Source organism: Schistocerca serialis, chromosome 7 (genome assembly GCF_023864345.2).
Source record: "Schistocerca serialis cubense isolate TAMUIC-IGC-003099 chromosome 7, iqSchSeri2.2, whole genome shotgun sequence".
NCBI classification, from domain to species: domain Eukaryota; kingdom Metazoa; phylum Arthropoda; class Insecta; order Orthoptera; family Acrididae; genus Schistocerca; species Schistocerca serialis.
The window spans coordinates 378,053,909-378,069,473 of NC_064644.1; positions in this window are offsets into that span (position 1 = coordinate 378,053,909).

Consider the following 15,565-nt stretch of genomic DNA (forward strand, 5'->3'; position numbering starts at 1 on the left):
GCATTTACCTGTATTTATGGAAAATGTCAGTCATACCAAAATATATAGGCCCTACCATAAAAATCCAAGCCATATCAATCAACATGTGTATTGACCCATACACGTGATCAAGTAGTGACACTAAAATTCCTATGTTGAAGTACGGCCAGTCCTTAATAACTCCATGTCATAGCTTAATATGATCCTAAAGTACGTCAGAGTAGTCACAAACTTGGTTTTAAATTATAGTTATATTACTTACGGTGCTTAAAAGTGCAAGTGGTTTCACCTACTTGGTGCTGGAATCGGGTATTAACACCGTAGCTCGAGGGTACAACACTCGGTTGAGCCTCGATTTTTTTTCGTCATTACCATGATATTAAAATTTGCCGACGCGTTGTATATCTGGGGGAAAAAAGGTACATTACGCTTCGTCCTTCCTGTTAAATCTTAAGTCCCAAAACAAGTGGCCATCTGAATGGGTTCTCAGGTCAGAGAGAGGCACGGACAAAAATAGCATACCGCGAGACAATACAGTCACCTTCCAGGAGACACCTCATTAATAATAGTTACCAGACTTTACAACTGCACCACTTCGGAGAGGGAGGAAGTCCACAGTTTAAACCACTCAGTGAAGAGTAGACTATTGTAGCAACCAAATTGCAGGGATGTTGATTGCTACGATTCTCCCACTGTTTTAAGTATTCCCCAACATTTTCTGTTGGCTTACTATTGGGTGATTTAGCGGTGTCTGAGCATTAGTCAAAGCAGGAACATAAGTATCCAGTCCTGAGTCATCATGTAGAAGTAAGAGCAACACTTAGTCACCGAGACTGTTTAAATGCACATCCTGGTTCATATTCAGACTAACTTGAATGATTTTGTCGGCCAGTGTGGCCGAGCGGTTCTAGGCGCTGCAGTCTGGAACCGCGTGACCGCTACGGTCGCAGGTTCGAATCCTGCATCGGGCATGGATGTGTGTGATGTCCTTAGGTTTAAGTAGTTCTAAGTTCTAGGGGACTGATGACCTCAGATGTTAAGTCCCATAGTGCTCAGAGCCATTTGAACCATTTGAATGATTTTATCATACGAAAAACACTCCCGAAACATCACTGACCCATCTCCATATTAAGGGTTAACCACTACACTGGACCATCAATGCACTCGACGTTTTGCGTCTTTTAACACGATGCAAAATCTCAGCTGAACGAGTTGGTAAATTAACCAGGTAAGTCACGTTTACATAGTTTCGAGTAAAACACAGAACATTGTCCACAAATTGGAGAAACATAATAATCGGTCTAGTCTTTTCCCTATCTTTACTTGGGCCACCAGCAAACTACAACAGGTTATCACAACCAAACTAAGATGTATTACACGCTGATCAGACAGAACGTTATCAGCACCTACCTAATAGCCGCTACGTCCACCTTTGGTACAGATAACAGCGGCGATACGTTGTGAGATGAAAGCAATGAGGCCTTCGTAGATGGCACCACATCTGCACACGTAAGTGACCTAAGTTCCGTAAGTTCCTTAGAGGCGAGCGATAAGCTGTGACGCCACGTTCGATCACACTCCAGACGTGTTCGATAGAGTTCACCTCTGGCTAGTTGGGGATCCAACACGTCAACTGGAACTTGCCAATGTGTTTTCGAACCACTCTTTCCCTTGTGACATGGCGCATTATCTTGTTGAAAAATGTCACTGCCGTTGGGTTACATGTTCCGCATAAAGGGGTGTAAATGGTCTGCATCCAGTGTACGACACCCCTTGGCCATCACCGTAGCTTCTACGAGCTCCACTGGAGAAATGGATGCCAGCGTGAATGCTCCCCAGAGCATAATGGTGCCGTCGCCAGCTTTTCTCCGCCCGCAGTACAGATGTCAAGGAGCTGTCGCCATGGAGGACGACGGATTCGCGCAATCCCATCGTCATGTGTAAACCCTCGTTAAATGTCTGTTCTTTTTTTGAACCTAACATTTATTCTAACTGGCCATGAACAATTCCCAAATTTCATATAAAATCACAAATTCTCGTTTTAAAGCAGAAAAATTACACTGCTGACCATTAAAATTGCTACACCACGAAGATGACGTGCTACAGATGCGAAATTTAACCGGCAGGAAGACGATGCTGTGATATGCAAATGATTAGCTTTTCAGAGCATTCACACAAGGTTGGTGCCGGTGGTGACACCTACAATGTGCTGACATGAGGGAAATTTCCAACCGATTTCATCACAAACAGCAGCTGACCGGCGTTGCCTCGTGAAACGTTGTTGTGATGCCTCGTGTAAGGAGGAGAAATGCGTACCATCACTTTTCCGACTTCGATAAATGTCGGATTGTAGCATATCGCGATTGCGGTTTATCATATCGCGACATTGCTGCTCACGTTGGTCGACATCCAATGACTTTCAGCAGAATATGGAATCGGTGGTTTCAGGAGGGTAATACGGAACGCCGTGCTGGATCCCAACGGCCTAGTATCACTAGCAGTCGAGATGACAGGCATCTTATCCGCATGTCTGTAACGTATCGTGCAGCACGTCTCGATCCCTGAGTCAACAGCTGGGGACGTTTGCAAGACAACAATCATCTGCACGAACAGTTCGACGACGTTTGCGGCAGCATGGACTATCAGCTCGGAGACCATGGCTGGCGTTACCCTCGACGCTGCATCACAGGCAGGAGCGCTTGCGATGGTGTACCCAACGACTAACCTGGGAGCACTAAAGGCAAAACGGCTTTTTTTCGGATGAATCCAGATCTCTCACCAATTGAAAACGTCTGGTCAATGGTGGCCGAGCAACTGGCTCTTCACAATACGCCAGTGACTACTCTTGATGAACTGTGGTATCGTGTTGAAGCTGCATGGGCAGCTGTACCTGTACACGCCATCCAAACTCTGTTTAACTCATCGCCCAGGCGTATCAAGGCCGTTATTACAGCCAGAGGTGGTTGTTCTGGGTACTGATTTCTCAGGATCTCTGCACCCAAATTGCGTGAAAATGTAAGCACATATCAGTTCTAGTATAATATATTTGTCCAATGTATACCAGTTTATCATCTGCATTTCTTCTTGCTGTTGCAATTTTAATGTCTAGTAGTGTAAATAAAAGAAATAAGAGTCAATGGAATAGAGAATTATATGCGAAGTAGCAAAGGACTTTATTCAAAGAGTTTCTAACGGCGTTTCTTTTTGTTTAATAACTATTATATGAACCCAACGCACGTGTTGTTACCGTCTTTCGCGGTTGTTAGTCTCTAGCATCTATGAGTCCTTAGCGTCTGTGAGGCTCTATGTCGAAATTTTAGTGTTCGAGCTTTTAGCGTTGTAGCTCTGAATATTCGCGACTCTTAAGTTCATGCGCCGCCGCGTGAAATAGTTAATCTCACTGGAAGCAGGGCTAATTAAAAGTAAATTTCTTTGACTTTCGGTTATAGACATTTATTATCGGACGTAAGTATGAATATCCTTCATAATAAATCATATCAAATAATCTGTGTTAAATGAACTCTGTGACTTTTGAAGGAATTAATTTGGTGTACACGTGCAACGCAAAATCAAAGCAGGACTGATAGAGGAGATAGAGAAGATCCAACAAAGAGCGCCGCGTTTCGCCGCGGGATCGCTTAGCTAGCGAGAGAGCGTTACGGAGATGCTAAACAAACTCCACTCGCAGACGTTGCAAGAGAAACGTTGTGCATCACGAAGAGATTTACTATTGAAATTTCGGGACAGCACTTTTCAGAAGGAGTCAGACAACTTATTACTTCCCCCACCCCCACATTCATCTCAGGTATTGACGACGAGGAGAAAATTCGAGAAATTAGAGCCAATACAGAGGCTTACCGTCAATCATTCTTCCGACGCACTATTCGCGAGTGGAACAGGGTTGAAAGGATCAGACAGTGTTACGGCGGGCACATTCCGCCACATACCATTAGGTGGCTTGCAGAGTATGATGTAGATGAAAGATATCAGTTCATTTTGAAACACGAATCGGTAGCCTAATAACTGTTAATGAGCAACTTTGGCAACAACCGCTAAACAACGCTGCTAACTGAGGGTTATAATTTGAATTTAAACTTATTGATCAACGAATATTGACTGTTATGACAGTGTTGTGTCGCTTGGCTTTCACGTACCTCGACGAGGTGAAGAATACTGGCGGGCATAGAAAAAGGACATTACATCTTCACTGATCGTGGAAGTGTCAGTAGGCATCAATAGCAGGCGTCACACATGGTGAAGAAGTTATCGGGATTCATTACACCATGCAACGGACTACCACTGCGCCCACGTCCATGCCGATTGTCTCGTGCCCATTTCAGTCAAAGTTGCCGATTTCGTGGTGCTAACATTGGCACATGCTTGGATCGTTGGCTGCAGAGGCCCATCATTAGAAGTGTTCGGTGCACTGTGTGCTCGGGCACAAGTGTACTGTATCCAACATTAAAGTCTGACGATATTTCCGTCACAGGTCGCCGCTTGTCCCGTTGTACCAGTCTGTCCAGCCTATGACGTCTGACATCTGTAATGAGGGATGGCCGCCCAACACCACGACGTCTGCACTTGGTTTCACCTTGGTTTCGCCACGTGTTGAAAACACTCACCACAGCACTCGTCGAACATCCGGCAAGTCGTGCATTTTCCTAAATGCTCCTTCCGAGAACACTCACTGACTACAGGCACTATGAGTGTGTATAGCAGTCATTTGTCGCCAAGTGACGCTGCTCTCACCTAGCTGGGGTCTATATCGTAGTAGATCGGTGGTCATAATACTCTGGCTGCCTAGTGTATTTACAGAAATTTACAAAATTTGGCTTGTCTCTCTCTTTCACCAAACAACATTGTTTTATGGATATGATGCCTTGCACCAAACAGCTTTGTTTTATGGATATGATTTCTTTAACCAAACAACTTTGTTTTATGGATGTAATATCCGCGGTATAAACAAGTAAATAAAGGAACAGCAACTATTCTCAATTTACGAGTTACTGAATTTAGCAGGAGTCTGGGAATTCGTTCTTTTAAGAGCGACGTGTTGAGTTCTATGTGCAAGAAAGTCTTGAATCCAATAGCAGGTCTGCTCCGCTACTCCGTAAGCTCGTATATTTTTCATTAAACGGCAATGCGGGACGGTGTCAATTGCTTTACTGAAATCAAGGAACACGGCATCAACCTGAGCGCCGTTGTCCACTGCGCTGTGGATCTCATGGAAGAACAGAGCGAGCTGAGTTTCGCAGGATCTCTGTTTGTGAAATCCATATTGATTTTTATAGAGAAGTTCATTTTCCAAGAAACTCATTATTCTTGAACATAAAACATGTTCCATAATTCTACAGCAGATTGATATCAATAATATAGGTCTATAATTTTTTGATCTGTCTTACGACCTTTCTTAAAAACGGGAATAACCTGCGCTTTTTTCCAGTCGTTGGGTATCTTTCGTTGGTCAAGTGATCTACGATAAATTACTGCTAGAAGGGGAAAAAGTTCTTTCGCATAATCTTTATGGAATCTTATAGGTATCTCATCTGCTCCTGAAGCCTTTCCACTACTAAGCGAATGTAATTGCTTTTTCAATTCCGCGATCGGTTATCTCAGTATCTGCCTTTTAGAAGTTCGTATGACGATCGAAAGGAGGGACAGTGTTACGATATTCCGCGGTGAAGCAACTTCGGAAGACCGAATTCAATATTTCGAATTTCTCTCTGTCATCTTTCGGTACCGGTGAGGTCGCTGAGAGAATGAAAGGATGATTTCGATCCACTTACTGATTTTACATACGATCAAAATTTCTTAGAGTTTTTACTCAGATCGGCTGACAAAGTCCTACTTTCAAAATCATTGAAAGCCTCTCTCATTGCTCTCCTTACGTTTATTTTCGCTTCGTTCAGCTTTTGTTTGTCAGCTAGGTTTTTACTTCTCTTGAATCTGAGATGAAGTTCTCTTTGTTTACATATTGCTTTTCTAACACGGCTATTGAATCAAGGTAGATCTTTCCCATCCCTTAAAACCCTACTCGGAATATACTTGTCTCGGGCATATTGAACGATGCCTTTGAATTTTTTTTTCATTTGTTCTCGACATCTTCGTCCTCATCATCGAATATTTGATGCTGACTGCTGAGATATTCTGAAATTTGTATCCTGTCACCCTTGCTGAGCAAATATATCTTCCTACCTTTCTTAACATTCCATGTAGGACCCGTCGTCATAGATGCTGTCACAACCTTATGATCACTGATATCTTCCTCTACGTTAACTGATTCGATAAGCTCAGGTCTATTTGTTGTCAAGAGGTCTTAGACGTTACCCTCACGACTTGGTTCTATATCTGCTCAAGGTAATTTTCGGGAAAGACATCCAGAACAATGCCACATGATTTCCTGTCTCTGGCACCAGTTTTGATGGCGTAACACTCCCAAACTGTACCCCCTATTACAACGGCATGATCATACGATCGAGCAATTTTCAAACTTTGTAACCGCAGGAAAATCTCTTTTTCAGCCCAGAGTGGTCGTATCTTATTATTTCACCGGTGCCTTTAGTTCGTCGGAGAACGTTACACCCCCCCCCCCCCCCCCCCCGGTTATTTATCTGTTATCCAGTTTCTGTGCTGTCTGGCCCATTCCTTCGCGATATTCCTTCGGACACGTGTTGATGTGGAACTGCATTCACTGAATGCAGTAATTCTGTGGGTCTGATTCTCATTGACAAGGCGTTACTTACATCTCTGATACTTATCGGTGAGGCTTTACTGCCACTGTTCTTACACTGTGTCACATGAATATGAGAGGCACACCATTAATTGCATTAATTGCAGACACCTTGAAATATCTGCGTTGATAAACCAAAAAGATTCAGCCAAATTCTCCAAATGTGTGGTCGTGGGCATGTCCAAACACGATAGCTCTGATCGTGGTGAGGACACTGAGTGAAAAGTTTTATTGAAAGGTTTAATGGAATTCAACTTTTTTTCTTTTGTTTCTTTCTTTGAGTTTCTGGCGTATTCAGCTGCGTTTTGCAGTAGATCTATGACTGCATCTGGACTGACGCAACGCCATATGTTCCTAGATATCGCACCTACCCACAGTCCACGTAAATAGAGTTCTCACACCTGGTACTGATCATTCGGGACGCTATTTCAAAGCGTTTCTGACAGAGGGGCGCGTACAAAGTATCCTCTAACTGCCAACCACAGGGCTGAAAACGGTCACATGGGAGACGCGGAGTAGGCTGGCGAGAGCGCATCGGTACCACGGGGTCCCTTCTTGCCCGCCAACTCTCGTCCGGACCAGATTTCTTCTCCTGCTCTTCTTTCCGGGCAATACCCCCCTCAGTCCGGCTGTGGCAGCCTGTTTCCACGCAGAAGTTTGTACTTTCCTGCATCCCTTAGTAGTTGGAGTTAGATCAATGAACTCCAGTCTGCGATCTAAGCACTTCTGGTTTTGGTTTATCAACAAATTTCCTGATATTCCCGGACGCCCACATCCCGACTAAGTCCTAATCTCGGTCCATCCATGTTCAGCCCCTCCCTGCACTTTGTCACGTCATCACGTCAACCACTCTTATTGCACTGATTCAATACATGCCAACAGAAATGTATCACTTAACTGCCATGATTACACCAAAGCTGGAGGAAACTTGGATGTCTGGTACCAAATCTACACAATCTACAACGCTGCCCAGAGACCAGTGTGCACTCTCAAGGGTAGTGATTAATATCTTCTTCAGTGATCTTACAGTCTCCAAGCAAAGCACTATGACAGTGAAACCAACCATTTGGGTAATGATACCAGTCTTGTGTAGACTTGATGAGCCTGTCTCCTCTAGAATACCCATTCCTAGAATAATTACTAAAGCTGAAGCATTTCCAAATAATATTGCTTCCCAGGCCATATCAGAATCATCATTTCGCGCTGCTCTGCAATCCTACTAAAGAACTACTGTAACCTTTTTAGGAATAATCAAAATATCCACGGGTGTACTGCCGGTCTACAGTGTCCAACGGGCACAATATTTCGGCGATCATACATGTCGCCATCATCAGGTGAACTGACGGACTGAGCTCCTGTGAACGTGCCGGTACGGAGATCCGTACGCTATGGCTGCTCATGGGGAACGCGCGGCGGTCGCTTTAAATACCCTCCGCCCGCGGCGCGCTCCCTCCGCTGTCCGCGCCCCGCGGCACGGTCGCGCAGTGGAACACATTGCGACGGCGTCTGAGATGACGTCGGAGTGATGGCTCTGTTTTCTGTGGTCGTCACAACTATACGTTTGCTCGATTTACTCTTGATTAACCCAATCGCTGGTTCCCAAGCCTTGCTAAGATTAAAGCCACAGTCACGGTTTATGAGGTCGTCATTGGTGCGAATTTCGATGGCCTCTCTAACAACGCTGTCCCAGAATCTCGACGTCTGTACCAGAATCCTCGTGCGTTCATACTCCGTAGCGTGATTTTCCGACAAACAATTTTCAGCGACCGCCGACTTGCTCGGATACATCAATCGAGTGTGCCTCTGGTGTTCACGGCATCGATCCTCGACGGTACGCATCGTCTGACTAATATACGACTTGCCACATTGACACGGAATCTGGTACACGCCGGCCTTCCTCAAATCGGAAAATCACGCTATGGAGTAGGAACGCACGAGGATTCAGATTTTTAACCTCAGGTAGCAAATGTGAATACCATGAAGTTTAATTGATCATCGACACTAGTATTACGTAAAAAGGGGGTGTAACAGATGAGACACCTGCAGTTCTGAGTGAAGCCTTATGCGCGTGCGTTCATTACCTTGTCGGTGGTTAGGCAGCGTCAGGGGTGGCGGGCGGCGCAGCTCCACACACCTCGCCATCTCGGTAGCAACTCCCTCGAACTTCTCCTTACTACAATTTACCGAAGTTGGCTTAAGAATAAGGTATCTGGCTGTGTTTTCTATTGACCAATCAGCATCTCAATGTTAACGTTAAGCTCCACCTACAATAATTCTGTCTATCCAATGAGAAACGTTATACTTTTCGTGGTGGGGCAATGTTTTTTAATGTCTGCTAGGTAACAGAGACACGTATAGTCTCACGCAGGCAGTTTTTACCCCAAAGCGATTCCTTCCAGACACTAAGTGATATGTGCACCAAATTTGGTTGAAACAGGTCTAGTGGTATCGGGGGAGATATGGAAAATATTCCACAAAATTATTTTTATAATAATTTATGGATATGTTTAGTGTCCAAAGACAAACAAAGACAAGGCGGTTTCACAGATTTATTATTAGTATAGATTTTCGTTTCTATTTAACTGAACTACTTACTGTGATATGCAGTACCTACTGCTTCAGAGAACTTCGAACGTACATCACCATTCTTCATTAACTCAGCTTCCCATTTCCCTTACGTCGATTCTTCATGATGACTTTCGGAAATTACAGCGTACTCATCACCATCACTCAACTGCGATCTGTGTGTGCGTCTGATCCTCGGAATGCTGTATAATTCCTTTCAACTTCAGCCTAATCGCTTCGAAAGGTGTCGTGACTTCTTAAACCCATTCCGAGGGTGTAACATAGTCATCAACATCATAATACGCCTCCCTGCATGTTATTTAACATTAAGGTGTAATCGCGTTTCGCAATTCGGTGTTTTTGCACACAAAAATTATTAACAGTGTAACGTTCTTTATAACAATGATATAATAAACTTCAGGATTACGTTGATCTGTGGAATGTGTCCTGAACTCGATTTGTCGTGTTGCATGTTTTAAGTGCAAGTGGTGTGCTTATTCTGTGTTATTGTTAGAAAAAATTTACACATACCTACTAACTGTGCAATGCAACTCTCAATACCAATAAAGGAATACAGTCACCGCAAGATACCTTCAGCCTCTTAGGCACTGAATCATCTGGCCCTGTACAAAACTGATAACTTATTGTGAAAGGAATATACTGGGGCACATTTGTATGTGGCACCCGAATATGATTCTATAAACGATTTATGTCTTTGATAGGCTTTATATCGCAGATCCAGAGATACTGTTAGTGTTGTAGAAAGAGAGTGCTTGGCGCTCAGTTGTAGGTATCTGTCTGTGAGGGAAAGACGATGGAGTAGCCAAATTTTGTGGTGTGCTGAATGAAGCACCCAAGAGTTAGATTAATGCAGGAATGTCAGTATTGTAGAACATGGAAGCAGAAGCCTTCATGCAACCAAGGTAAAGAAGTTAAATAATTATGATTTCTGTTTCTGCCAGCGCGTTAGTAATGGTGGGTTCGCTGATAATTTGTAATTGTTGAGTGACCCCATAATGCACGTAAACTGTTTTGATAAAAAGGCTAGTTACATATTTCATTTTTTGTAATGCTTCTAAGTTTTGTTAATGGAGCTATATGTAATTTGATGATTTGCATTTATACTGCTTTAATGAGGTTATATAATACTTGCTGTTTAAATCTCATTGTCTGTGAACCAATTGTGAGTAATGTAACTTCAATTGTCAGATGTTTTTGAAAAGACAAACTTAACTTGAAATATAATTGTGCTAAAAAAAGTAGTTTAGCAATTCACCATAATTACTACCGCCTCCCGGTCCAGTCACACATTTTTTCAAAGCAGTTGGATTTTCTTAAATGTTCTATTTTATCAGCCAAAAGAATTTAATGTGCATTTCACAGTATTATGGCCAACACTGCACACTGCTGAACCTGTAGTTAGCATATTTATATTTTTATGAGAGGTCAGGAAATGTCGCGTTCCACCGTTGCTGCTCTAGAGGCAAGACAATTTAATCTATTTGTTATGTACACAGGGACCAAAGTTATCAGTTTTGAACAGAGCCAGATAATTCAGTGCCTAAGGGACTGACTGTATTTTGCAGTGACTGTATTTCTTTATTGGTATTGGGAGTTGCATTGCGCAATCAATTCGTGTAAAGTTCTGTTACCAATAACACAGAGTAAGTACGCTGACAACAACAACACAACAATTCGAGTTCAGGACTCATTCCACAGATCAGACATTCATTCAACGTAATCGTGAAGTATATTATTGACATGAAAGTTACAACAGGTCGTTAGATAGAGAGCGTCTGTGAGACACAAAATAGTTCTTTTTGTCATGTTCTGTGTGATTCCATTCTACTGACAATATCGTAGCATATAGCAGTAATGTATCGCCAATCGTGTTCGTTATGATGTTAGAAATGTACAGACTTTTTTGATAAAGATCATATGGTTATCACAGCGGTCACTGAAGCCGTCTGTATTCTTCGTTGAAGAAGCTACACCCATGTTCCTCTGCCCCAGTGGTATGGAATTTTCCTTGCTTTAGTTCGTGATATACGAGCCAACTATCTCATTTGTTAATGTAAAATTACTCGACTGAAAAAGAGGAAAGATACAGAAGATGACTTTCAGCTTTCGTCCAGCACGCGGATGCCATTCACAGCCAACATCTCCTTACAAAAAGCAATTACATCACTCACGGAGATAACAAACAAAGCATCTTCACTCGGGAAAAGCGAATGTGGTATTTCCTAAGCGCGAATCGAGCGTCTCATAGTTCATCGTTTGATAAGATACGCAATAAGAAAAGAACTTCATTCTTCAGAAACTTCACGGGCGTAGTTTCGATTCTGTGTAACACAATTAAATGATCGCTTAGGCCAGACCCTCGCTACGTTCTTTATTGGCTTCTTCTGGTTTTGTAATTAAGGAGGCCGTTGCAACATTAACTGAGAATCACAACCACCGCCTAATGTTTTATTTATTTTTCCACAATGCCTCTTGAAGCTTCAGACAAGATTCACATACACAATAAAGTTTATTCTTAAATGGGTCTTACGTGTGATGCGTATGGTTGCTATTGCACAATTCGAATACTCCGTCTTTTTCTTTTTTTTCTCATAATGAGACTGCAGGCATTTCAGCCTTACCACTATCTTTGAAATCTTGACCTATATTCTAGCCTCATTAAACCATTAACTACTACTAATATTTGTTTCCAGGAAACAATGTCCATAGCACTGTAGCACTTAAATGCGTTATTTACGACATTTCATAGAATGCGCAGGCAAAAAAACTATGACCATCTGTAAAACACCAAATAAAGGCTTGTGACTCCACGGAGAAAATGTTAGTTATCATTCAATACGAAAAAGAATGAGCAGTTTTCCTAAAGGTTTGCTTATTACACGTAGTTTTAACTTAAAATCATTTATGCTAAACAATTTAAATAACATGGTAAACACAAGACTGTAATAGTGGCAATCATACTAAAGAGAGGCTAAATAAGGAGAGCTGCTGGTTTAGTATAAACTGGATACATATTTTATTTTATGCTCACAATGCGAAGAAACTGAGGAACTACTTGACTGAGAAGTAGCGGCTCCGGCCTTGGAAACTGACGTAGGCTGGGAGAGCGGTGTGTTGAGCACATGCCCTTCCGTATCCGCATCCAGTGACACCTATGCGCTGACGATGACACGGCGGCTGGTCAGCACCGTTGGGCCTTCATGGCCTGTTCGGGATGAGTTTAGTTTTAATGCAAAGACTGCACTACAGTTCCTCTCCAGCATTGGAGTAATGAGAAAATTTGATTCCAACGTTAACACCTGTTAAAGGTATCAGTAGTGATATTCTTAAGAGCGCCTTAACAAACAGCTTCCAAATTTGTTATGCTGATAACTGACATCGTAAAACTGATAAGTTTGTTTATCGTTTTTTCCCTTAAATTAGCGCTTAGAAATTTCTGAATTCCGTAGCAGAAAAATGGGTTAGGCTAAATTCCTTTTGACGTCCCGATTCAGTTACCAAACACTCATTCATCCAGATAATTTTATTTCAGTTACTTCTCTCTCTTCTCCCACTAAAGCCGAGTTACTTAACATAGTTTTCCGAAATACCTTCACAAAGGAAGACGAAGTAAATACTACAGAATTCGAATCAGGAGCAACTGACAAAACGAGTAATTGAGAAGTAGATATCCTCGATGTAGCGAAGCAGCCTAAAATAAAAAGGGCAAGGCTTCCGGTCCTGACTGCATACCAGTCATATTCCTTTCAGAGTAATCTGATACAATAGCTCCACACTTATCAATAATATATAATAGCTCGTTCGTAGAAAGATCCTTACCCAAGGACTGTCAAGCAGCAGAAGTCGCACCAATACCCAAGAAAGGAGGTAGGAGTAATCCGTTGAATTACAGACCCATTTCACTGACGTCGATTTGCAGTAGAATTTTAGAACATATACTGTGGTCGAACGTTGTGAATGACCTAGAAGAAAACGATTTGTTGACAAATAGCCAACACAGATTCAGAAAATATCGATCTTGTGAAACACAGCTATCTCTTTATTCTCACGAAGTGGTTAGTGCTATCGACAGGGGACATCAAATTGATTCCATATTTTTTAGATTTCCAGAGGGGGTTTGACACCACTCCTCACAAGCTACTTCTAATTAAATTTCTTGGCTATGGAGTATCGTCTCAGCTGTCCAAATGGATTCGTGGTTTCCTGTCAGGAACGTCACAGTTCGTAATAACTGACGAAAAGTCATTGAGTAAAACGGAAGTAACATCTGGCGTTCCCCAAGAATGTGTTGTAGCTCTTATGTTGTTCCTGATCTATATAAACGATTTGGGGTCATTCTAAGCGGTCCTGTTACATTGTTTGCATATGATATTTAACGCCTTGTAAAGTCATCAGATGATCAAAACGAATTGCAAAGTGATTTAGGCAAGATATATGTAAGGTGCCAAAAGTGGCAGTTGACTCTAAACCATAAAAAGTGTGAAGTCCTCCATCTGAGCACTAAAAAGAATGCGCTAAATTTCAGTTACACGATAAATCACACAAATCTAAAGGCTATAAAGTCAACTAAATACTTAGGAATTACAATTACGAATAACTTAAACTGGAACGATGACATAGATAATATTGTGGGGAAAGCAAGCCAAAGGCTGTGATTTATAAGCAGAACACTTAGAAAATCAGGAGGCTTACACTATGCTTGTCAGCCCTCTTCTGGAGTATTTTTATGCGGTGTAAGATCTCGTTTTGTATTATCGCGAAATTAGGGAAGTGAGTGCCACGGATATGATACACGAATTGGGGTGGCAGTTGGTAAAACAAGATATTTTTCACTGCGGCAGGACTTTCTCGTGAAATTTCAATCACCAGAGTTCCCCTCAGAGTGTGAAAACGTTTTTTGGCGCCCATCTACAAAGGGAGAAATGATCATTATAATAAAATAAATCAGAGTTCGCACGGAAAGATTTAAGTATTCTTTTTTTTCGCACGCTGTTCGAGAGTGTACCGGTAGAGAAGTAGTTTAAAGGTGGTTCGATGAACCCTCTGCCAGGCACTTAAACGTGAACTGCAGAGTAATCATGTAGATGTAGATGCAGAGGCTTTGATTCAGAAATGAACTCTGTGACTTGATTTTCATTTGTTTACACACGCAAACGTTAGCAATACGCCAGAGGAAAAGGTCACATGGTATCAAGTAACAAAATAAAGATGTTTACTAATTTTTATTGTCCTTCTGGACATGAAGCGAATGTGCGCAGGAAGTTGTTACCACCTTCCGTTTACCAGGATAGCTGATTCTCACCAAATGAACGATTTTCTTAATGTGATTAATCACTCCTTATTTCTCGTGCATCCAATTAACAAATTCTTGCCTATTTAGGAAGTCACTTGGGTATAGTTCTTAAGTCACCTGCATTTATAAACGTGTGACTTCAGATCTCCTACCACAACCCTTTGTTGCCTCCTGCTGTTTACTTGGGTAGTTGAATGTCATGACAAGAACGATTTTCTTTATGAGAAGATTGATCGCTTATTGTTTCTGAAGCATTCAACTATAAAATTTTTTACTGTTTACCAAGTTTCTTGGGTTTAATTCTTGAGAGACTTGAATTTGTATGCATAAAAATTCGTTTTCATTTCAATATTAGGTGCGTAGTGTAATTACGAATGATCAGACGTCGTGAACATAGACGAATCGATTGCTGCAAGATATATATAAATATATTCTTGCTTTGTCTCAAAGTTGTGTACTTTTCCAATACCTATTTACCTATTTCATCGTCAGCGTCTCTCCTTTTTTTTTTCTTCTTTTTCAATGATGCTGCTTGTTTTCGAGGAGACTAGACAAACATTTTAGTATCTAGCAGCTGAATATGCAAAGGGACTCAGTTACACCTAACAGAACGTGCGACATACTATAGGATACTACCCCCGCAATACTTCTGAGCTCGATGGGAAAATCAAGAATGAGACACTAAAAATATTTATACCCGATGGATGCGTTCAGAAACTGAAGAGGACGGGTCTGCAAGTATCACTGACAAGTAGGTTTCCACTTGCTTAGAACGATACTAGTTTAGTCCTTGGTTCTCAATGATCGTTAGTTGTACAGAACGCCGATACGTTTGTGAAAGACAAAAGTAATTTCATACCTTTCTCATGGTTAAAAAATATTTCGGCTCAACAGTCTGCGAACTACAGGTTCAGAAACTACAGAAAAAAATAAAGTAGATAACATCACGATTAACACAGCCACAAAAATTTACCATT